Genomic DNA, 22,829 nt, shown 5'->3' with positions numbered 1-22,829 from the left:
GGCGCAAGACTAGTCTTATGGCAGTGAGGCGAAGTAGGCGGAAGGGGTGCCGACTAGGTGTCTGATGTCTGTTCTCAGCACTTCCAAAGTAATGCGATCTTTGGCAGTAGGAATAGTTTCCGCTGTTAATGTGCAGCGTGTCAATGCAATACAAACCCAGAGTACCTGGGCCTGGTCACTTATTGTTATTTCTGCAAGCGTTGGTCAGTACAGGTAAGCTCTATCGCATATACCCGAGAAATACCGTCTAGTGGAGTTTTAGCTTCACGCGTACTGACGTTAACCCGCCTTTTTCCTCCAAAAATTTGAATACTTGTGAAATAGTTGTGAGGCGCTTCTTCGGGTGGACCATATGAGGACTCCAGCAGAGATCTCAGCCAATGATGACAACCTAAGAATCTGTGTGTCCTGGCGTAACAAGCGTTTCCCCCATTGATGGATATGGCATACGACGTCATTGACGCCAGTGTAAACTCGATGAGTGCACATTTCTCCGATGAAATCTCGAGACGTCGTTCGCAAAGGTACGCCGATATCGAAGTCGTGGCTGTTCAAAGCATCGCGTGCACATGAGGGCGTGTTACACCTAACGTCCAGACGCAGATGTCATCTGCGTACATTGATATATGGTCAGCGCTTCATCATATTTGTCACTTCATCACCTTCTCTACGCAAGTAGCCAGCGCGGTATATATGACGTGAGCTGTAGCGGAGACTTGCCAAGTTTGAGGAGCGGTACCAGGCCCCTAGTCTTCCATTCTTGAGGAACGTCTCCATAACGCCAGGTTCGTTGAATATGTCCAGCAACGCATTTCGTGCCCGCTCACTAATGTGGCACAAGGTGCGGTACGCGATATGGTATCTGATCCAGGCGACGATGACCTATTATACAAGGCAAGAGGCGCAACGAGCTTCCCAGTAGCGAAAGGCAGGTCCATGCATCAATCCCGTGAATGAACTTTAATTTTATTTTCATCATCGATAGAGGAGGACAGGAAGAAAGCTGTGTAAACAGCTTGACATGTGGAATGCTATTAGTAGCAAGAAAACGTATGCAATTGGATTGGCCCGCGCAATTATCCTGCAGAAACCTCCTGCTACTTCATTGTATACTGCCGACGTTGGAAAAGCGCCAGGGCTTAGAATGGAAGGCGCTGCTCAGAAAATACACGAAGGCATTACGCGGTTCTCCGCGTATGAAAGATATGTTTGCGAGCGTCTATGGATCCACAAAGTTGCGCCCACCGTTGAGACTAGTTTATCAATGAGACACTGCCACTCGTATGTGTGATGGTGGTCGATATGCCCACTGACGATCTGTAGGCTTGTAAAAACTTCAGTGCCGACACATTAGAAGAAAAAACAAAAATATTGACGATGAAGAGAAACGTCTCCGCCCGATCCACTCCTGTGAAGGTGGTTGGTCTGCGAAGCTGTATGTATGTTGCGCCTAATGTAGGGCGACTTCTCGAACACTGATCCCATGGTGTGCGCCCATTACACACATTGCTCTTCAAAGTAATATATGGCATGATAAAGTCGAAGCTTGGGCGAGCTGATGATTCAATATCGACATGACTGCACAGCGCAAAAGACGAGGACAGAAGAAAGGACACAACGCAGGCGCTGAGTTGTGTCCTTTCTTCTGTCCTCGTCTTTTGCGCTGTGCAGTCGTGTCGATAAACGACACAAACACACGTTTCAATGCAGTTTACAGAACCTTTATTTCATTTATTACTTCGAAATTACTGTTATACTGCTTTGTGGTCGTTATGATACAAACGGATGTTTTCAACTCTTATTTGAGAAATGTTTTTGGCCAAAGTTAAATCGATGCATGGCCCGTGTACATGTGGTTGGTTTAGTGAGATCATTGAAGTAACCGAGGCCAAACTGCACGAAGTGGGTGAACCACTGCTTTGTTTCCGGTTTTGAGATCTCTACGTTAAAGTCTCGAACAACGACCACGGGCGAGGGATTGGTGGCAACTTGCGTTGATCAAGGCGGAAGTGCATGCGCGTGCCTCGTCATTAGTCACCTCGTTTGACGGCTGTTTTTATTTGTGCGTTTCGTATTGAAACGAAAACTGTGTTGTATGTTCGCTTCACGCCCCTGCATCAGTGGGGTATGAGCCATTGCTCCTGGCCCTGCGCGGCCTCCGGTATCGGTCCACTGGGTTTCCTGTCGATGTGACGGACGCGAAGAAATCCTGGAATCATGGCCATATAGACCACTTCACTGACAAAAAAAAAGGCCGTAAAATATATGCACTCAAACCAGTCTAAGTATCTCGCATTAAACAAGCAACACAGCGGAAAGGAAAGCTATGAAAAAGTGTACATTGGCAACCGCCCGAAAGTAGCATGAAGCTACAAAGGGAAATCAGAGAGCTTCGCAATGAACGAAACTTAATTTCAGTTGAAAATCACACCTGGCACCAGCAAATTTCCTGGGCAGTCGCTGTGTTTATATATAGTATGGCGCCTTTCACCTGCGAGTTTAGGATAATTCATCATTCAAGAGTAAAGCCCGGTGCTACTTTTTTTATGGTACGTGGCTATCAGTTACACTTCGGAATATTAATTAAAATCCGAACAATAATTATTCGTTGGTTGTTGTTGTCGTGTGCGGCGGCAGCGCCCATGAAAGAAACTGGCATAACACCCACACTACTGAGGCAAGATTACTGAAGAGAGAAAAGAGAAAGTAAAGAAAACACATCACTTCGGGATAGCCAGCTCTATAAATAGGCCTACCTTTCCATTTTACACTTAAAATAAAAACCCAAACATCCACGTTGCAGTACGTTGAACAAGACGGTTCTAACTCAGTACAGGCAACCAAGCTCCGACCACTTGCAGAGCCCCTGGAGTTGCTTTGAAATTACCAGGACGTTCGTTTCCTTGGACCTCCTCGGTGTAGCGCAATAAAGCGGCGGCCCTCCTTGCTATGCACTCTTTATGTTTATATTTTTCCCATTGCTGCACTCGACGACTGCACTCGTCCGGGTCGCTCGCGAGCTGGAAACATTTCGGGCGACACGTATACGAAGACGTCGTGCCCGCTCAGTCGATCTGTTCGAGGGAGCGCCGCAGCGTCCGATCCGTTTTACAGTCGTTAACGAACGAGGCAATATATATATATACTTCTTTTTTCGAGAAAGGTCCAGGAAGTGAAACATACTATAGGATATCCGAGAGTGGGCAAAAGGCAGGACGGCTAAGACAAACGAGTTTACTCCTTTTCTTTCTTTCTTCCGAATGAGTTCGCAACGGCAGGGGACCGTAAAAAAGAAACGAAAGAGGGCACGTCGCTGGGAAGCGGTCGGGCCGGACTCGAACGTTGCCTGATCTACAGACGCCACCGCCATTTCGAAGCCCGGACCGGAGGAGAGCGCGACACCGGCGCGAGTTCATCTCGCGGCTCCCTTCCCGTCCTTCGCCGTGCGTGCGGCCCGAGACAAAGTGCTCTATTCGCGGGCGCAGCAGCGCGCGCTTTTCTCCGCCAGAGTCGCATATATATGGTCGCCAGTCCGGTAAGAAAGGGCGGCGCGGGGCAAGGAGGGAGAATGTGCACTTCTTTTCGGCCCGTCTCGGCCTCAGCCTCAGATTAGGGCTCATTTATACGGCGCCGCCCGCCGCTGGTGTCCGCGTGCGAGCGGGTCAACGAACCTCGGAGCCCCAACTTCGCTTGCGGCAGCCTTGCGGCCCGGCCTCGCTCGGCCAGCTCCCCTTGAAATTGGCCGCCTTCTCTTAATTCCTCCTCCGGGCCCCTTCGGCTACAGCGACAGCAGCCCTCTCGCCCTTTAATCTCCCTCGCCTCGTTAAATGTGGGCTAGCGGTCGGCGAGCAGTAAAACCCACCCCCGGAATGCGTGGTCGCCGACCGTGTCCTCCTCTGGCCGGGCGAGCCTGCTGCGGCCCGAGGAAAGACCTGGATTAGGGCTCTTCGAGACGCGGCGCGGAATGGCGCCTTGGCCAGAAAGTTTCGGCCGTGCCGGCCATTTCCGACGTCCTTCCGGATCCTTTTTTTTTATCCCCCAGCCCATACAATAAAAAGGAAATAGCGAAAAGGACGAGAGACGCAGCGCATAGTGGCTCGGCGCCAATCGGTTACCAAAGTGGTGCGCGGTTGGCGCGTGTACCCGTGCGCTTTCACATCCGAGGCTCTCTTTCACAGCCGGGCTGCGCTGGCGAAGGTTTCCTCCTTTCTTTGTCTTTCGGGCCGTTTTTCTTTTTTTTTTCCGGAAGTCAGAAAGAACTCCAGCGAAACGGCTCCCTTACATCCAATGAGGGAGGAGACGCACGGATCATGACAAGAACGGTGATTTACACACGCGGCCGGCCAGCCGCGTCACCATTTCTAGAAAAGAGTATTAGCCGGTAAAATCGTGAATCGTCTGACGTAAAATATGATGAAGCATCGTCACGAAGTATGGCTAACGTGTGCGTTCGGCGAGCGATTATAGGCAAGGTGGGGGAAGGACAAGCCATGGGACAAAACCGCGCCATTAAGGGTACAATAAAATTGGAGGTTTCACCCGAAGGGAAATGCACTGACAGCGATAGCAAAGTTCAGCGCGCTTGGACTCATCGGACGGTATCCTAACGATACGCGGGTGCGACACCTACGCGCAACGCAGCCCGCCAGGCGACTCCTATGCTGGGCATGAAGGAACAGCGCCCTGGCAGCTATACCAGGCGTCTCACAGCGCTCGTGTTATGACGAGCGTCGCACCACGATGGTGCACAGATGTGCTTAGTAAGATATTAGATAACGTTAGCTGGACGTTCACCGACCGTTTCTCTCCCGTTAGTTCATGCGCACAGCAGCTCAGAAGGAATGCTAGTAGCGGAGCGCGCTCAACACTCATGCCAGCAGCATAAGGCGGAACGCTACCCTGCAACTCCGCTATACCTGCAACTCCGCCATTGAGCGTATATAGCGTTGATGGTGCGTCCACTTCCTTTCGTCGTTTTTGCAGCCAAACGCACTCCGCGTCTCTGGAGGCCCACTAACCATCCTCGCGCTAGTTGCGCATGCGCCGTCGAGCGGAACAGCACGACAATGGCGGCGGCGGCGCGAATTCACCTAGAGCGTCCGCATAATTACTATCGCAATATTTTTTTTCTCTTTTTACTGCGCACTGGCTGCCTTACGATGTAAGAGGAAGCTGCACGCAGCGCAACCAGCCACGTGACAGTACATGGTAGAGGTCCAGTGGCTCAGCTTGAGGGAAATAGTGGCACCTGTTTAATGAACCCGCACAGCTATAGCAGATGACTCAGTTTTTTCGTGTTATATAGTTTTCAGTGTTGATGTACCGCCGTCCAGCATGCGATGGGGTGTAGCGTGAATTCCTTTAATGCTGGCACGGGCCGCTCTTGTTTTGCTTTATATCTCTGGCACGGTCATGGTGATAGACCAGGCGACTTCCAATCAGGCAGTAACGGCGCAGAAAGGCTCTGGTATATAGTGAGGCGGGAGCAGGTCAATTAAGTACCTAAGAAAGATGTGCCAACAAGAGGACGTTCAGGCCTGGGGCTATAGTGACATATCGCACACGAGTACAGTTTAACTCCTCCAATGGTAAAGTTTGTAGCGAGAGGCGCCTGCTTTAGTGTGCATGCACATATTTGATCCCCGAGAACGAAATTTTTCGGCCGAATGAAAATGGGTTGGAGCGCATATGGCAGGCACTCCAGTGCCATGATCGGCAACTTGCCGTTATAGTTGAACAGTGTACACTAATGGCATTCTGCCAGTACCAGATTATAGGACGGAAACTTGGAGGATAACAAAAGAAGCTAAGTACAGGGTATATCGAGGGACTGAAAGATAAATGGTAGGCGTAAAGGTAAAGAGGCAGGGCAGCATGTATTAGAACGGATGTAGCTGATAGTCTAGTTGGAATTAAGAGGAAGAAGTGACGACAGGAAGGCAATTCAATGCGCATAGGACAAATAACTGATAGTCCATTAAAGTACCACGTCTACTATAAAAAGTGTCCCACGTAACTTGAGAGTAACTTTATATATATATATATATATATATATATATATATATATATATATATATATATATATATATATATATATGCAAATACCACGTAGCTGGACAGAACCAAGGTAACGTTGCTTGGAGATAGTCATATTATATTTTGCATTTCGTCTAATTGCATAATTAGTCCTGATTAATTGGTAAGCTTCCGAAATATTATAATTACAGTTCAAACTCGATCTAATGAAACCCGATTTTACGATGTTTCCGATATAACGAAGAAATTTGCATTCCCTGGCTGGTACCCATAGGTTTCAATACTGCCATCAACCCGAATTAATGAAACTCTGTTAACGAAAACCTAATTTAACGAAGTTTTTCCTGAGACAAATGAGTAGAAAAAGAGCTGATTTCTTTGACGCATGCGAGTTTTTCTTCGAGCGTGAGCTCTAACGCAACCGCGCGAAAACACCTCTACGGCCTATAGTCACGGCCCTATAGCTTTATTTCAGCGAGGCTGAATGCTGCGCCCATGCACCGAACAACGGCCAGTCGGTATACGTTCGTACGTACCAAATGGCGCTAGGGGCGGCAGTGGTTGCTTTCGTTATTCCATGGTTTATGTGACAGATGGCACTGATCATCTCCTCCTTAATAAAGTTGTTTCCTCCTCCTCCTTGCACGGCCTGCTCGCACAATCACTGCATTCGTTCTCCGCGTCTTTGCATATCAGCAGCCTGTCACAACTCCATGTGGCCGTCTACATGGCCTGCACCACCCGGACATGGAGCCTCCCAAGAAGAAACGGCGGACATAATTCACGCTGTCACAAGTGAATGCGAGGAATGCGACGGTTAGCGGCAAATACAATGCCGCGGTATAGCTTTTGAGTGTCGCTACGTTACAATTATAGATTTTGAAGGACCGAATAATCACTTTCTCAATTTCACGAACTTCCCTATTTAATGAAATAATCCGAGCGAGGTCATTACTTCGTCAAATCGAGTTTCAACTGCAGGTGAAAGGTGTCAATGAGAAAATTATAGAGCAGCACGAGAAACTCCCGACACAGTTTTCTGTTGCTCAGTACGTGCTACATAAAAGTGTTTTTCCGAGCGTGAAAGGAGCCCGCAAATACGCGCAAAATTGCAGCGCGACTGGCCGCTCGAGGCAATTTAGCGTGTATTCGCGGGGTCCTTTCACGCTTAAAAAGGAATTTTATGTAGCACGCATTGAGCAACGGAAAGCTGTATCGGGATTTTTTTTTTCACGTCGCTCTACAATTTCCTCATTGAGAGTTTTTATCTAATTATAATATTCGAGAAGCCGACTAACTAATTAAGTCTAATTATCTAATTAGGCGGAATGCAAGAAGTAATCTGAGTATCTCCGAGCGACGGCAAACAACGTTACCTCGGCTCTGTCCAGCTGCGTGGCATTTGCATATACTTAAAGTTTGGCTCAAGTTACGACGGGAAGCCCCGGCACAGATAGGGCGCGCGCCCAGTCATGCCGACCAGCGCCGTCGTTCCCCCAAAACAGCCGGGCCATTTGCACGCAGCCGGCTAGCGTTGCCGTGCGAAGCCGCGAGTGGCGCGACGTCGCCGCGGGGCCGGCCTCGTTGCCTTTCTCACCATTGTGCAGGGAACTCTTTATCGCTCCGGCTCGACTCCGTAAACGGGTCTCGCGTTTGCCACTTGCTTCTTGCCGCGCTCCCGAAACAAAGGGGGTCATGCCAATTTCGTCCGCGTAGCAGCGCCTGCACAGCGGCCGTGCTGCGGCAAATAATGTCCGCTGCTGTCCTCCCCGATTCCCCTCCGCCTTCTTTCGTTCTTCGTCGACACTCTGCCTCGCTAGAACCGTGCAACGTTGCATGTAAACTTGAGCTAGCGCGACGCTATTAGCCGTAACGTTGCGCAGCCGGTCGGGCGCATAGTAAAAGAAAGACTGTACTCGTGATTGGTTCCATCCGCTACGCTATAGCCAGTAATGACGACATCAAGGTATCCGGCCGATCGCGGAGCTTTCTTACGGAAAAATGGCGTACGATATCGGCTTCTGATAGGCTAAAGCAGTAGCGTATACATAGCCAGAACTTCATTTCAGAATCGTTATCAAACCGCTCATAATATTGGAGTTACTTGTAGAGCGTTGCTAGCTACACATCTCTCTTCGTCGGTGGAGCGTTCTCGTGCAGACTAACCAAAATTTCCGGAAGTGTTCCGACACAGGAACAGCCCGCCGGGCTATTCCTGTGGACTAAAGCCTGTTGTCGCTTATACGCAGCGCTGCACTCATTTAGTGAGACGAAACAATGTGCACGCGTCGGGCCAACGATGACGCGACCACCGGCGCATGTGCGTGGCCCCTTTCTAACTTCTTCCGCCAAGCGACGCACCTTCAGCCCCCCTGCCCATTGTCGCCGCTACGCACGCAGTTTGCGGCAAAAATTTGCACGCACCATTCACGCTGGTCGCGAAGCTCTGTCGGCCAGAAACACTGGCCCATTATTCGCCGTCGCGTGAGAGGAGCTTAAGTAGCCGCGACACCGGAGTCGGGCTGCGTGGCCGTGGCACTCGGTCGCGCGTGCACTGCCGTCGCATTCGCCGCGAGGGTTCGAGCAGAGAGGGGGGGGGGGGGGGCGAAACCGATTCTTCTCGAAGGAGAGAGACGACTAGGCGGCGCATCGGTGGTGGTGCAAACGAGGAGCGGGAAGCTGGTAGCGCAGAGGACTCGGTGTTTACCCCTCGCGTTAAATAAAGAATACGCAGGAGTAATACACACACACTCCGTACGCGACGTATCGCACGTTTCCTACCGTATACCGTCGCGACCTTCGCTCTTTTCTCAGCGGCTGTTTTCCCGTGGTCATTGAAGCGTAAGATATTACCTTGTATCTGTCATACAAAGCGTTCGAGCTGGGTAGTATCACTTTCTTTCATCCGCCTGGACTTTTCACCACCACCACCACCATCATCATCATAATCATTTTTATAATATTATTATTATTATTATTATTATTATTATTATTATTATTATTATTATTATTATTATTATTATTATTATTATTATTATTATTATTATTATGCTGCCGCCGCCGCAGCCACGTTAGCTGGAGATGTTGGCGCACAAATACAGCGCCAGCTGCTCCTTGGCTTCTGCATAGGTCGTAAATACAAGATAGAGTTACCTTATCACATCAAAGGTGGGGGAAAATAACACCATGACATTACGAAGAAGAAGCTCTCAAAGCAATAATGCGAACAATGCTGTCGCATAGCAGAGTGACATTCGAAAGAAGCCCTCAGACGACGGTGACTTTATTTTTATCTTCTTTAAAGTGGGCTTCGAGTTGACGCGAAAAACAATGAGACACATTCTTTTTTTATTTTGCGTGACGGGAAAATATATAACAGTTTCGATTATGTTTCCCCTGTTGAAATGAGCACTTGCACATTTAAAATACTTGGACAGTTGACTAAAATGGACTGCCATGCTGTGAGATAAATTTCTTCTGTCAATTGCAGCGATCGAATTGTTAATATACAAATTAAGGTACAACTTCATTTTATTTACAGATAAAAAAAGGACCGGCTAGTGATAACGCTTTACGTACGAGACTGCCCTAATGCATCATTACCCCATATTTGGCTTGACCCCGGATTCCGTGGGTCAAGAGCAGAATATAACCAGTATTTGTATACTTAAGCATTGATCAACATTCTGCTATTACTTTGCTGTCCTTCCGTTAACAAGTCGTATGTATTGAATTGAATTCTGGGGTTTCACGCGCCAAAACCACGCTTTGATTAATGAGTCACGCCGTAGTGGGGGACTTCGGATTAATTTTGGCCACCAGGGGATCTTTAGTGATCTTTAGATCTTTAGACACGGGCTTTTTTGCCCCGCAAGGGCGTCTGCGTCAGCTGGCGTTTGGTGCGTTGCGACACCACGTACCCGAGCACACGAGGGTTGGGCCCTTCCGCGTGTAGCCCTTGCGCGGCTTAGCCGTGTCTGGGGAAAGGGGAATCCTGGGCGTTGAGCCGATGCCGGGTATTCGGACCTTTAAGGCCCCCTGGCGGAAGCAACACACCTCTTTGTCCTCTGCTTCACGTAGACGGTACCTCCAGACTGACCCACCTGGGGGAAATCGGCGGTCGCCTCTTCCTGTCCTCCTCTCCGATCTTCGTCTTTCTCTCTCGCCTTTTTCATCTTTCCTGTCTTCTCTTCACTTCTCCTAACTTCCACATTTCTCGGCGGCAAGGGTTAACCTTGTGTGGCTAGCCAGCCTTGGTTATGCTGTATTTGGTTATAGCAGTGATGTACGGCTGGCGTTCGCAGGGTTTCTCTAGCAGGAACTTCTGTCACGTCCCCCTGTTGGGCTCCATGGTGGGTGGTCGGCATCGCGGCCGAAAACCCCATATATACTTATGGAAAACGCTCTTCCTAAACTCCCCTATCGCCCTCAGAAACGAGGGCGCGCCGAAAATGTCTTTCAGTTTTTCGCACGCCAAGTCCACAACTTCCCTTGTTTCCATGTAATTCATTCGGAAAAGCCCGACAAACCAGTACGAACCATTTCACCGTTCCTTGTTTCCAAGTCTTTAACTGAAGTTTTTGGTACAGGATATAAGGCGTCGAGGATGGCAAGCGGTGATCTCCTCTTGGAGCTCCGCGATCAGAAGCAATATGAGAAACTGCCGAAACTTGTGTCATTTGGGCAGACCCAAGTAACAGTAACCTCGCACCGTACTATGAACACCACCTGCGGCGTTGTCTCGGACGATGACTTGCTGGAGCTCACTGAGGTTGAACTCTTGGAGGGCTTCAGTGAACAGAATGTCATAAATGTTAAACGAATTAAGATGAGGCGGGATGGTAAAGAGATCCAGACGAAGCACCTGATACTCACCTTCGGCTCAAGTGTCCTTCCCGAGTCCATCGAGGCCGGTTATATCAAACTTCGTGTTAGGCCATACGTGCCCAATCCTCTCAGATGCTTTAAGTGCCAAAGGTTCGGCCACAGTTAACAGAACTGTCGAGGCCGGCTGACATGCGCCAAGTGCAGTGACAATGAACATTCCTCTGAAACGTGCCAGAACACTTCACATTGTGTCAACTGTGATGGCAAGCATGCCGCATACTCGCGGTCCAGCCCGTCTTGGAAAAAAGAAAAATAAATTGTGATAATCAAAGTCAAAGAAAATATATCTTTCAAGGAGGCACGTAGGCGGGTGTCATACCTACCTAAGAGCAGCTTTTCCGTTGTGACGCGTCAGGGGGCAGCGCCACAACGGCCTCCGGCTGCTGTCCTGCCCCCACACACAATGAGCCGGCTGTGACGTCCCCTGCCCCCGTGGCGGCTACAGCTAGCGCTGTTCCGCCACCCCAGAAGAAGGGACGTCCAACGGGACCGCCCAAAGGTTTCGTCCAACGTCCCGATGCCTTCACGTCAACTGGAGCGCTCCGAAGAGCGCGTGTCCAGCGCCAAGCAAGAGGCGATGGACACAACGACCGGCCAGACGGCGCCATCAGCGCCTAAGGAGCGGCGAGGCTCTCTCAATCGCTCCAAAAAAGACAAAACTCGCGTCACGGCGCCTCCGAAGGGCCCGTCAGTTAATTCTCGTCTCTTAACCACACAGTACTCAACACATTTACCATAATAGAGACACAAATACTACAATGGAATGTTAGAGGTCTTCTTCATAACCTTGACGATATTAGAGAACTCCTACACAAACATAATCCAAAGCTGTTGTGTGTTCAAGAGACACATCAGAAACCCACACACACAAACTTTCTTTCATACATAATCTATCATAAAGACCGCAACGAGGCTAATGCCTTCGGCGGTGTTGCAACAGTCGCGGACAAGTCTGTAGCTTGTCAACAGATCGCTCTCCAGACGCCCCTTGAGGCAGTGTCAGTTCGGGCAATCCTTTTTAACAAACTTGTGACTGTGTGTTCTATATACATACCTCCTTGTGAGAGACTATCATCTCCTTGGCCTGCGGTGTACGACACTCGACGAATGTTTGTACACCAGTGGTTGTGCGTCTAAACGCGATCACGCTCATCGCGCTCTACTTACTTTTATAGAGTCAACTAACTTAGGTTCACGTTCGTAGCGTCGAAACTATTGTATTCAACATTCTGTAGTAGTGTGACCTTCAGTGACCGGTCCTACTGTGTGTGATATGTACTGTGTTCTACTTCATTCTTTAGATTTGTTCTGTGCCTCTTCCTTTCCTCTTTCCTCTTTCCTCCCCTCCTCCCTATCTTACATCTCTGTGTTGCTGTCACCTCCCTTCTGAAGAGTAGGCAGGCGTTGTGCCCCTTCCGATGGCAGTTGCCAGCCTGCTCCTCGCTTTCCCTTTCCTGTTAATGGTATGTGTTCAAAACAAATAATAATAATAATAACTATCATCTCAGAAAAACCAATTTCTATAACCTAATTATTCAGCTGCCTGAGCCCTACATACTCGTGGGTGATTATAATGCCCACAACACGAGGCGGGGAGATTCGCAATGCGACGCGACATGTCGATTGATAGAAAATTTTCTTCTGACTTCTAGGGCCTGCCTGTTTAATAAGGAGCCGACCCGTATTACAGTGTCCAAGACAACACATATTCAGCGATAGATCTAGCGATCGGTTCTTCTCTTCTCTTCTGTCTCATCTAGAATGGTGCGTGATCAATAAATTGTATGGAAGTGACCACTCTGCTGTAACTTAAACCTGATAACTCTGCATCAGAACTACAGTGGAACACTGTAATCAGAACCCTCCGCATATTTCTCGATGGAAATTAGCATCGGCGGATTGGGAGCATTTTAAACGATCATCTTATTTACCACGAGATTTTATAAATGATTTTACTATAGATGATGCTGTTGAACATTTTACCGCTTGTATTATTGATGCAGCCGAAAAGTTAATCCCGCAGACGAATACTGGTTCACTTACAAGACGTGTTGCCTGGTGAAACGAAGACTGCAGAGAGGCGCGAAAGAGACAGAACAAGGCATGGGGCGTATTGCGCAGATTGCCTGATGCCGAAAATCTGATTCAGATTAAACAAATTAAATCACAGGGAAGGCGGACACGACGTCAGCCAAAGAGAGAAAGCTGGGCGAGGTTCCTCTCCGGCATTAAGTCATACAAGCAGGAGGCAAAAGCATGCAATGGCTTAAGAAAGCTAAAAGGGCAACAAATCCACCCGTTGCCTCTGGTGAACGACCAAGGGAATATCTTGCAAGACCAAGCAGACTCTCTTGGGGAACACTTTGAGCGTGTGTCGAGCTCAATCCCCTATTCTCAATCTTTCGTTAAATACAAAGAAATAGGATAACTTAAGCCATTCGTACAGCCACCCTCAGAATATTTCGGAGCACAGAAAACGAAAACAAGGTAAATTTCTCGTGACTTAATCACACAGTGTGAAATGCATGTCAGGAATGTGATGATTATGTGGAGAAGTATCAGCTCGATCTTTCAGTTGAAAGACCGGTGCCTAGGCGGCGATGAAATGTAGATTTTATTCGGATTCCGTGTTCTGAAAACTTTTGAGGGAGGCAGTACGTATATGTAGACACGACGAAGTGCATAACCGGCAATTCAGTATTGCCGAGTTAAGAGCTGCCTTGATTTCATGCAGGAGCACTGCACCGGGCCCTGACCGAGTCATGCATGACATGATCAAAAACTTACACACTGACACACAAGTTACCCTACTCGCACTTTTCAACACTATTTGGGCAGCCGGATACCTTCCACACACATGGAAAGAAGCGATTGTGGTCCCTGTTTTGAAGCAGGGGAAAGACCCTTCCATGACGGCAAGTTGTCGTTAGATAGCTCTTACAGGCTGCCTGTGTAAGGTTTTTGAAAAAATGATTAATCGCAGACTCATTCATTTCCTTGAACTCAACAATATACTTGATCCCTATCAGTGTGGCTTCAGAAAAGGGCGGTCGACAACAGATAATCTTGTGCGCATTGAAGGATATATCAGCGATGCATTTGTACATAAACAGTTTTTCTTATCGATATTCTTCAATATGGAGAAGGCGTGTGCCACAACATGGGGTTACGGGATCTTGTGAGACTTGCCGCGAATGGGCATCTGTGGAAATATGCTGAAAATAATTGAAAGCTATTTGTTGAATCGTACCTCCCGCGTGAAAATCGGCAACGTATTGTCGCGACCTTTTACACAAGAAACTGGTGTACCCCAGGAAGGCGTACTTACTTGCACGCTCTTTATCGTGAAGATGAACAGGCTCCGTGCGTCATTACCACCTGCCATTTTTTATTCTGTCTACGTGAACGACATTCAAATCGGCTTCAAATCCTGTAACCTCACAGTATGCGAGAGACAGGTACAGCAGGGCTTGAACAAGGTGTCCAAGTAGGCAGACAAAAAGGATTTAAAATCAACCCCCCAAAAAGTTCTTGTGTTCTTTTTACAAGAAAGAGAGGCCTTGTCCCAGATCCTCATGTTCAACTGTGCGGACATCAAATACCTATCAACAAAGAATATAAATTTCTAGGTATTATACTTGACTCCAGGCTTACTTTCATTACACACATTAAATATCTTAAAGAAAAATTTCTAAGGGCAATGAACTTAAGATTCTATCCCACACAACATGGGGTAGCAATAGGAAGTGTCTGATGAATGTTTATAAGAGCCTAATTCGATCACGATTGGACTATGGCGCCGTCTTATATAACTCTGCCGCTTCGAGCGCCACTGGCGTGTTCAGGACAAGCCCTGTTGAAAGCTTATATGCAGAACCTAATGAGTGGTCGCTCTATCTGCAAAGAACTTACACCAGTCTCACATATTTTCTAAAAATACACTCTAACCACGAACATCCATGTTTTAATTCCATGAACAATATGACATGTGCTAGACTTTTCCGTAATCGTCCCTCTGTAAGGCAGCCTTTCTCGTTGCATGTGAAGGAGATTAGCGATGAAATGCATGTCCCACTCATCGAGCTTCGCTTAATGCATCCAACCAAGCTGTTACCACCTTGGGAGTGGCAGGTGGTAGAATGTGACACATCCTTTCTAGAAGTTACAAAGCACGCACCAGAGATCGAAATCCGAATGCATTTCCGAGAACTCCAGCACAAGCACTCCTGCACAGAGTTCTACACAGACGCTTCGAAGTCAAATGCCGGGGTGTCCTATGCAGCCGTCGGCCCATTTTTCTCGGAATCCAATGTACTACATCCGGAAACAAGTATCTTTACGGCCGAGGCCTGCGCACTATTGTCCGCCTGTGAAGCATATAAGAAAATCAAAACTTCAGAAAGCAGCTATACATGCATGCAGACTCCCTAAGCGTCGTGAAGGCCTTGATGTCACTCTATACATAGAAAAATCCAGTATTTAATGAACTCTATTCCGTCTTGTGTAAAGCGTACATATCTAACCAGCATATAGTTATATGCTGGGTGCCTGGCCATAGGGGCATAGAGGGTAACGTTCTGGCGGACGACATGGCCACGTCAATCGCATCGCAAGCTGTTAACCCTACCGCTGATATGCCTGTCACAGATCTGATGCCTTTCTTACGAAAGGAACGGCGAAACCACTGGTAACGCAGGTGGGACGCGGAAACAAATAAGCTCCACCTGATAAAGCCACAGTTAGGATTCTGGCCCTCTGCTACAAAATCACGCCGAACAGATGTCCTATTCTGTCGTCTCAGACTAGGACACACATTTGGCACCCATAACTTTCTACTCACCGGAAATGACTCTTCAACCTGTGGTAGATGCAGGGAGAGGCTGACAGTCCTCCACATCCTCCTGTGGTGTCGGGCAACCGAATCTAAGAGAAAGAGACATTCTTCCTTAGCACACCGGCAGCACATTCCTCTTCATCCTGTAATGTTTATCGGTGCAGAACCGCGTTATAATACACAGTCCTAGGTTTCCTCAGAGATGTGGTCTTATATGTTATTAGTCCCATACACTCGTAGCGCTTCCTTTCTTCAGAGGATGCCGCAGTGATAGTCGTACTGTATAGTACATGCCTCCAGGCCCTTGTGTTTCAAGGGCTCTGGTGAGGCAGTTGTGCTGTATCTAATTTTTGCATCTCATATGTTCCTTATATCATAGCATTTTTCTGCACTGCAGTGTAAGGCTCATAGTACTCGTCATTAGTTATCGCCATAATCTTATTGCGCGTAGATTTTACGCACGTTACAGCGACTATTTTTTGGGCCTCTTTACCCCCAGCCACGTCAACTTCACAGAACTCATCATTCCACCGCGAAATCTCTAACACTGTCATGGCGCTCTTTGGTCATACCTGGCCCTTGCGCCGCTAAACAACACACATTCAATTCAACGGGAATTTTTTTGCATTTCGCCCCCATCGAAACGCGGCCGCCGCGGCCGGGATTTGATCCCGTGACCTCGTGCTTAGCAGCGCAACATCATAACCGCTAAGCCACCGCGACGGGTCAAGTCGCATATGTGACGACCGCTATTGGCTACTAGAAACCCAATCTATCGACTGACAAGCTTTCTGTCGCTACTTCATGCATTTCGGATGAAAAAAAAATCCAGAAATAAAAATCAAACTCCTTCGCCGGTTAAGGCCATCGTTCAGGCTGTTTCGGTAGCCTGTGTCGTGTCTTGATAACTGTACCGTCCTTAATTTCCTCATCATATTTCTCCCTTCAGTCACGAGTTCATACGTCACGTCTTTTAACCGTGCTTCTTTGTTCCTTGCATTTTTTTCTCGGCTTCCTGCAGAGTGCACAGCTGTCATTGACACTGTGAATCTGCAGAAATTCCGAATGAAGGTATTCATCAATATATGGTACTATCAGCCAAATGATCAGTCGTTAAGGTCGATGTTCGGGCCATCTTGCATGATCACGCTGTTCTTGCCCAGTCACCCCACCTGCCACCGGTCACCGAAAAGAAACAAGAAATGTTCTGCTCAACTTTTCAACCCCGGAATCGAACCTTGGACCCGGGTGCCGGCTATTTAAGAACAGAATCACGAGTGCGTTAGTGCCAGCATGTCAGGGCTCTGAGAAATGCCGTGCTTCTTGCGAGGAGTGCAGCGCATATATGACAACAAATATGCTGCATAATCCGATGCCATCGGACCGATGGAAAAAGAAGAAAGTTATTACTGCCAAAATGATGGAGTAAATTGGGTTCGACAGGTGTAGGAAGACAGTCGGCCACCTTTTGAAGATCCTCAGTTGTCGCCCTCAGAAACAACCAAACTGTGCGGACGCTTGCATCTACGACCGCTCAACTTGTTATTTTATCGACGTTTTTTTATCGGATCCACGCGACGACCACTTGCCACCGACCGGTCGAGGGGCGGAATACATCGTTGATGGAAGTCCGCGCATTTTGTAGCGAAGCTGTATACCTCTACAGTCCAAGGAAATTTTCGTGTCGTTGTTGGCCTGGTAAACAAAAAACTCCCCATACGTGGGCCGATCCCGAAGATAGTGAAATGCCGGGCCAACTCGCGGCGGAGGTGAAGCAGGCATTAAGCACTCCCCATACGTGGGCCGATCCCGAAGATAGTGAAATGCCGGGCCGACTCGCGGCGGAGGTGAAGCAGGCATTAAGCACTCCCCATACGTGGGCCGATCCCGAAGATAGTGAAATGCCGGGCCAACTCGCGGCGGAGGTGAAGCAGGCATTAAGCACTCCCCATACGTGGGCCGATCCCGAAGATAGTGCAATACCGGCCCGACTCGCGGTGGAGGTGGAGCAGGCGTTAAGCACTCCCCACACGTGGGCCGATCCCGAAGATAGTGAAATGCCGGGCCAACTCGCGGCGGAGGTGGAGCAGGCATTACGCAGTCCCCATACGTGGGCCCATCCCGAAGATAGTGAAATGCCGGGCCAACTCGCGGCGGAGGTGGAGCAGGCATTAAGCACTCCCCATACGTGGGCCGATCCCGAAGATAGTGCAATACCGGCCCGACTCGCGGTGGAGGTGGAGCAGGCGTTAAGCACTCCCCATACGTGGGCCGATACCGAAGATGGTGAAATGCCGGGCCGACTCGCGGTGGAGGTGGAGCAGGCGTTAAGCACTCCCCATACGTGGGCCGATACCGAAGATGGTGAAATGCCGGGCCGACTCGCGGCGGAGGTGAAGCAGGTGGTGGTGGTGGTGGTGGTGGTGGTGATGTTGAAGCAGGCGGGGTTAGCCTGGCATACATAGCCGGCAATTGTTCCGCCTGATCCTCCTTCGAGTTCAGAACAGTGGTGTGTCACCAGGTGTCGATGAGCCCCGTGTCTCGCAGGAAGGCTATCAGAAGTCGTTGCCCTCTCTTCCTCAATGCCGCGGGCCCTCCGGGGAAAACATCTTCAAAGGTCCTGTGCGTGAGACCGCTTTTTTGTAGGCTGTCGACCATTACTTTTCGTTCCGCGTCAAACTGAGGGCACAGCCAAATGAAATGTTCGATGTCGCCAATGTCACCACAGAAAACACAGAGTGGGGAAGCGCGAAGCCCAGTCTTGAATAACCAAGCTGGGGTGTACGCGGAGTCGGTCCTGATGCGGTATAAAAGCGTCGCTTGTTCACGTGTAAATCCATGAGTCACACAGGATTCGTGTGGATTCTTTAACATCTCTCTAAAGTGAAGGCGGATTGCACCCTTAGGGTTTCGAAAAGCTTTTGGAGCTTTCACTTTTGGGACACATGTCAGCGCTAGGCGTGCCAGAGCGTCAGCTTCCTCGTTCCCATCAATTCCTACGTGTGATGGAATCCACTGAAACCTTATGTTAAATCCTTTGCTCGTTAGGTCGTCGATCAGTGCCAGAGACTGCCTTGTAAATTTCTCTAGAGGTAGGCCCCGATGTAATCTCTGCAATGCTGACTTGGAATCCGTCAGCACCACGACATCTCGTGCAGAAAAGGCCCGTAGTTTCCGCAAAGCCGCGGTGATTGCGGCACTTTCGACTGTTGTAGAGGAAACTACGTGATCCAGTCGGCCAGACCATGACACATCAAGGGATGGTATGCAGAATGCCGCTGCACAGCTATCTGTTTGTGCGCACACCGAACCGTCTGTGTACACTTGTAGATGGCTTTGAAACACAGTGCTCAAGTGGTCCAGCACAATGAACTTGGCTTCGGCAGTTGAAATGGTGCGTTTCGTCGGTAGGTGGGGTACATTGAGGCTGCAGGTAACGTCCGGAAAAGACCATGGCGGGTCAAGGCGACTTCGTTTAGGCCATTCCAATCCTAAAAATCGGAAGGTGTTCAGCGCCGCATGGAAATGTGAGCGAGTTCTTGCTCTGAGCCGCCGGAGAAGCGCCGTGCCTGCCCGTGACTCGCCCAGCCTTAAGAGCTGCGTCAGCAAGGCCTGAGATGCCAAGAGGCGGAGTGGAAGAGACTCTGCCTCATTAGTGACTTTCTTGTTTGAAGCCGCCGTTGGAACTCCCATCGCCAAGCGAAGTCCCTTTCTGTGCATTGCCTCCAAGCGCTCGAATTGACTCGATGACGGTGATATCAGAGGGAGCTGATAGAGAATGCGGCTTGTTATCAGTGCAGCGTTCAGTTTAAGCATGGATATAGGATTGTTACCCCAACGTATACCTGCCAATCGACGAAGTGCGTTGATTCTTTGCACTGATGCAGCCACAACACTTTCGACCGCACCACGCCATAGCAGCTTGTTGTCGATGGTGACGCCCAGGAATCGAACATGAGTTGCACGAAGAATTGAATGCCCTCTGATATTCAGCGTCAGACGTGTAGACTTGCGGCTCACTCCCGGGAAAAGCATGAAGGCCGATTTTTCTGCTGATAAAGATAGGCCAAGCGTCGATAAGTGGCGATCGATAGTGGAGATTGCGGCCTGGGCTATTCGGGCCAAACGTTTGTGCTGGTACCCCGAGATCCAAATGCAGATGTCATCTGCGTAGATGGACATTTTAACTGCCGTCCGACCTACTTTCAGGGCATTTGGAAGGCTGGCCATGGCAACGTTAAAAAGCAAGGGGGATAGGACACTTCCTTGTGGGACGCCGAGGGAAATTCGTCGCTTGTCACTCAGTATACTTCCGAGCTTAACTTGGACACATCGATCCCTGAGAAATTCATGGACGAATCGAAGAGCATTTCCCGAGACTCCCATGGCTCGGAGTCCGTTGAAGATGCCTGTATGAAGCACACAGTCGTATGCCTTGGCAACGTCCATAAAGATGGCGAGTGTGGAAAGGCCGTCTGCGCGATGGTGCTCGATGTGGCTCAGTAGATCCAAGACACTGTCCTGGGCACTCAACCGTGGACGAAATCCAATCATACATGATGGCAGTCTATTTCCTTGCTCGAGATACCATGTTAACCTCGTACATATTAGTCTTTCCATCAACTTTGATGCGCATGATGTTAGCGATACTGGCCGGTATGAGGTGAGGTTTGCAGGATCCTTTCCCGACTTGAGCACTGGCACCACCCATGCTGTCTTCCATGCTTCTGGGATCTCTCCTGTGCTCCAGACGTGATTAAATATGTCGAGAAGTGCTTGTTTTCGCTCATATGGCAGATTTGTCAGCATCTGATTGCTGATCGAATCGGGACCCACAGCACAGCGTCTTCTTAATTTGCTAAGCGCCAAATCCAACTCACGAAAGGTGAACGGCGTATCCATGGTATGCGATGCTTCAGACAATAGAGGGTTCGATACTCCTGCTGATCTGCCAGATGTGTAGACGTCTGCAAAATCTTCTGCAAGGGTTTGCAAATCTTTTCCTTGCTTTAAAGCCAGTGCTTCGAATGGCCTGGGCAAGCGAATCTTTCCGGATAGGCTATTCATTACTCCCCATATCCTTGTCATGGGAGTAAACGCCGATAAACTCTCACAGAAAGCAGCCCATTGAACTCGTCTTAACCTTTTTGTGTGACGACGGATGACAGCGTTTATCCTGTTGAATTCAGTTTTCGCAGATGGATTGCCCGTTTTTCTCATTAGTTTCCGCTCCGCTCTCCTACGCGCTGCGCAGAGGTTCTTTAGTTTCAAATCAGGAGTAGGGAAATGATCTGGCAGTTTCAACATTGAGGTAGCCACTCTTTTGCTCCGCAGCAGGTGAAGCAGGCATTACGCACTCCCCATACGTGGGCCGATCCCGAAGATATAGTGCAATTGCCGGGGCGACCCGTAGCTGAACTGTGTATGAGGGCGACATTAAGGGGCCCACATACACAGAATTCGCTGATCATCCTTCTTCACAGAGTGGAAGGGCATGAGTCTTTTTGAAAGCGAAGCTTTCTTTGCCTCTTCCTTCGACTTTCCCGCTGCCGTCTTGCCAACATGGTCGTTCCATCGTGCACATTTTTGTCGTAGCGATTCCACTGTGGTCGTGCCATTGTCGTGCCCCCGATGCACGGGACACGTACGTTCTTGCATTCCGCCCCCGGTCGAAATGCGGCCGAGATGCGATCCCGCGACCTCGCGCTCCGCAGCGCAACGCTCTGTAGCCGCTAAGCCACCGCGGCGTGTATTTTTCAAGATCACCAACCAGCCCAGCGCCACGTCGTTGTGGTGTTTTAGCGCCCGAAAGCTGCACAGTGGATGAGAGACGCCCAGTGGTTCAGCAGCGCGTGGATAGCGAGATTTCTCGTTTTGTGCGACTCACGAACTTGCTTGATTTTATCATCACTGCTGAAATATTGGCCTCTCAGGAACTACTTCAATGGTCTAGACAGGTGATAGTCGCTTGGAGCGAGCTCGGGACTGTACTGCGTATGAGGCAGTCGCTCCCGATCGCGGTCCCGTCATGTGCACATTATGCGGTGCGCAGTACACGGCCGCGCATCGTCCTGAAGGAAGAGAACTACCCGTGAAGATTAAAACAGCCAGTTTCTTACGGTGTGCACTGTGAACACAATGGGAAACCTCACAGTGGTGCTCGCTGTTGATGGTCTTTCCAGTGGAGAGGAAATTACCATAAATTATGTCGCATTAATCGCTTCCTTTCCACCCCCATCTTTACCCCGCAAAAAATAATAATAAATTTTCGCCGTGAGTATGCCTGGTGACTGCGTACCTCGAAAGATTTTTTCGATATTAGAGAGTTCACAACATGCCTCCATTGTTTCGAAGCTTCTTATTTATTGTGGCATGAAATGGCCTACTCACGCATCTTTACGGGTCACCCGCACATACTGGCCATAAGAAAGCTCTTTCCTGCCACATCAAAACGTGATTTGAGCTCGGTGAAAGTTTTACAGCTTATTGTCTCGGTCGAAGGCAGAGGATTGGATCGTACTCATGAATTACGTAATCATAAATGATCGTTGTTTGAAAGTCCTATAGTAACGCGCGCGTGACCTTATTTTACAAATGTTTTACAAGTTTTCTTCTTAGGTTAAGCCCGTTAGTTTTCAGTAAGTCGAGTTGACTGTTTCCTGGGAAGGACACGTCTGTTTAGTGAGCTGACAAAACGTTATTCGGCGGTTTTCAGGGATTAGGCTCTCCACTTCCCGGCGGCTTTCGAAAATCACGACAATGTTTGCAGAGATGCCTCATCCGGCTTCGTGTTCCACTGACGCCATCACCAAATTGTTTGTACCATTCTAGTATTGTACTGAGGCTTTGTATTTCATCACCATGGTGAGCTTGAAGCCTGACAAGAATTTAAGTCGGTTTTAGGCCTTCCTTCGTCAGAAATTTCTTCATAATGCGTTGTTCCGCTTTTGCGTTCAGACCGTTGTCGTGTTCTGTGCGAAGCAGCATCAGCGCACCATGCGTGGCGTGGTACCTTACAAGTGCCTTCTTCAGCGCAACGAAAACTACTACGAAAAATCCGCGTTCGACTTGA

The 22,829-nt window shown here is 49.0% G+C and overlaps 1 long non-coding RNA gene across 1 annotated transcript in view; it reads right to left on the bottom strand.

The window, feature by feature from the left end:
* Nucleotides 1–22,829, bottom strand: part of LOC135921933 (uncharacterized) — a 373,935-nt gene that overhangs the window by 325,082 nt on the left and 26,024 nt on the right. The window contains exon 2 of the long non-coding RNA XR_010570678.2: nt 15,764–15,846. This is a non-coding gene — a long non-coding RNA (uncharacterized lncRNA). The remainder of the gene's footprint in view (nt 1–15,763; nt 15,847–22,829) is intronic.

The sequence above is a fragment of the Dermacentor albipictus genome, chromosome 1 (assembly GCF_038994185.2).
Source record: "Dermacentor albipictus isolate Rhodes 1998 colony chromosome 1, USDA_Dalb.pri_finalv2, whole genome shotgun sequence".
Classification (NCBI taxonomy): domain Eukaryota; kingdom Metazoa; phylum Arthropoda; class Arachnida; order Ixodida; family Ixodidae; genus Dermacentor; species Dermacentor albipictus.
The sequence above is the reverse complement of the archived record's forward strand: the minus strand, read 5'-3'. Positions and strand labels throughout refer to the sequence as shown.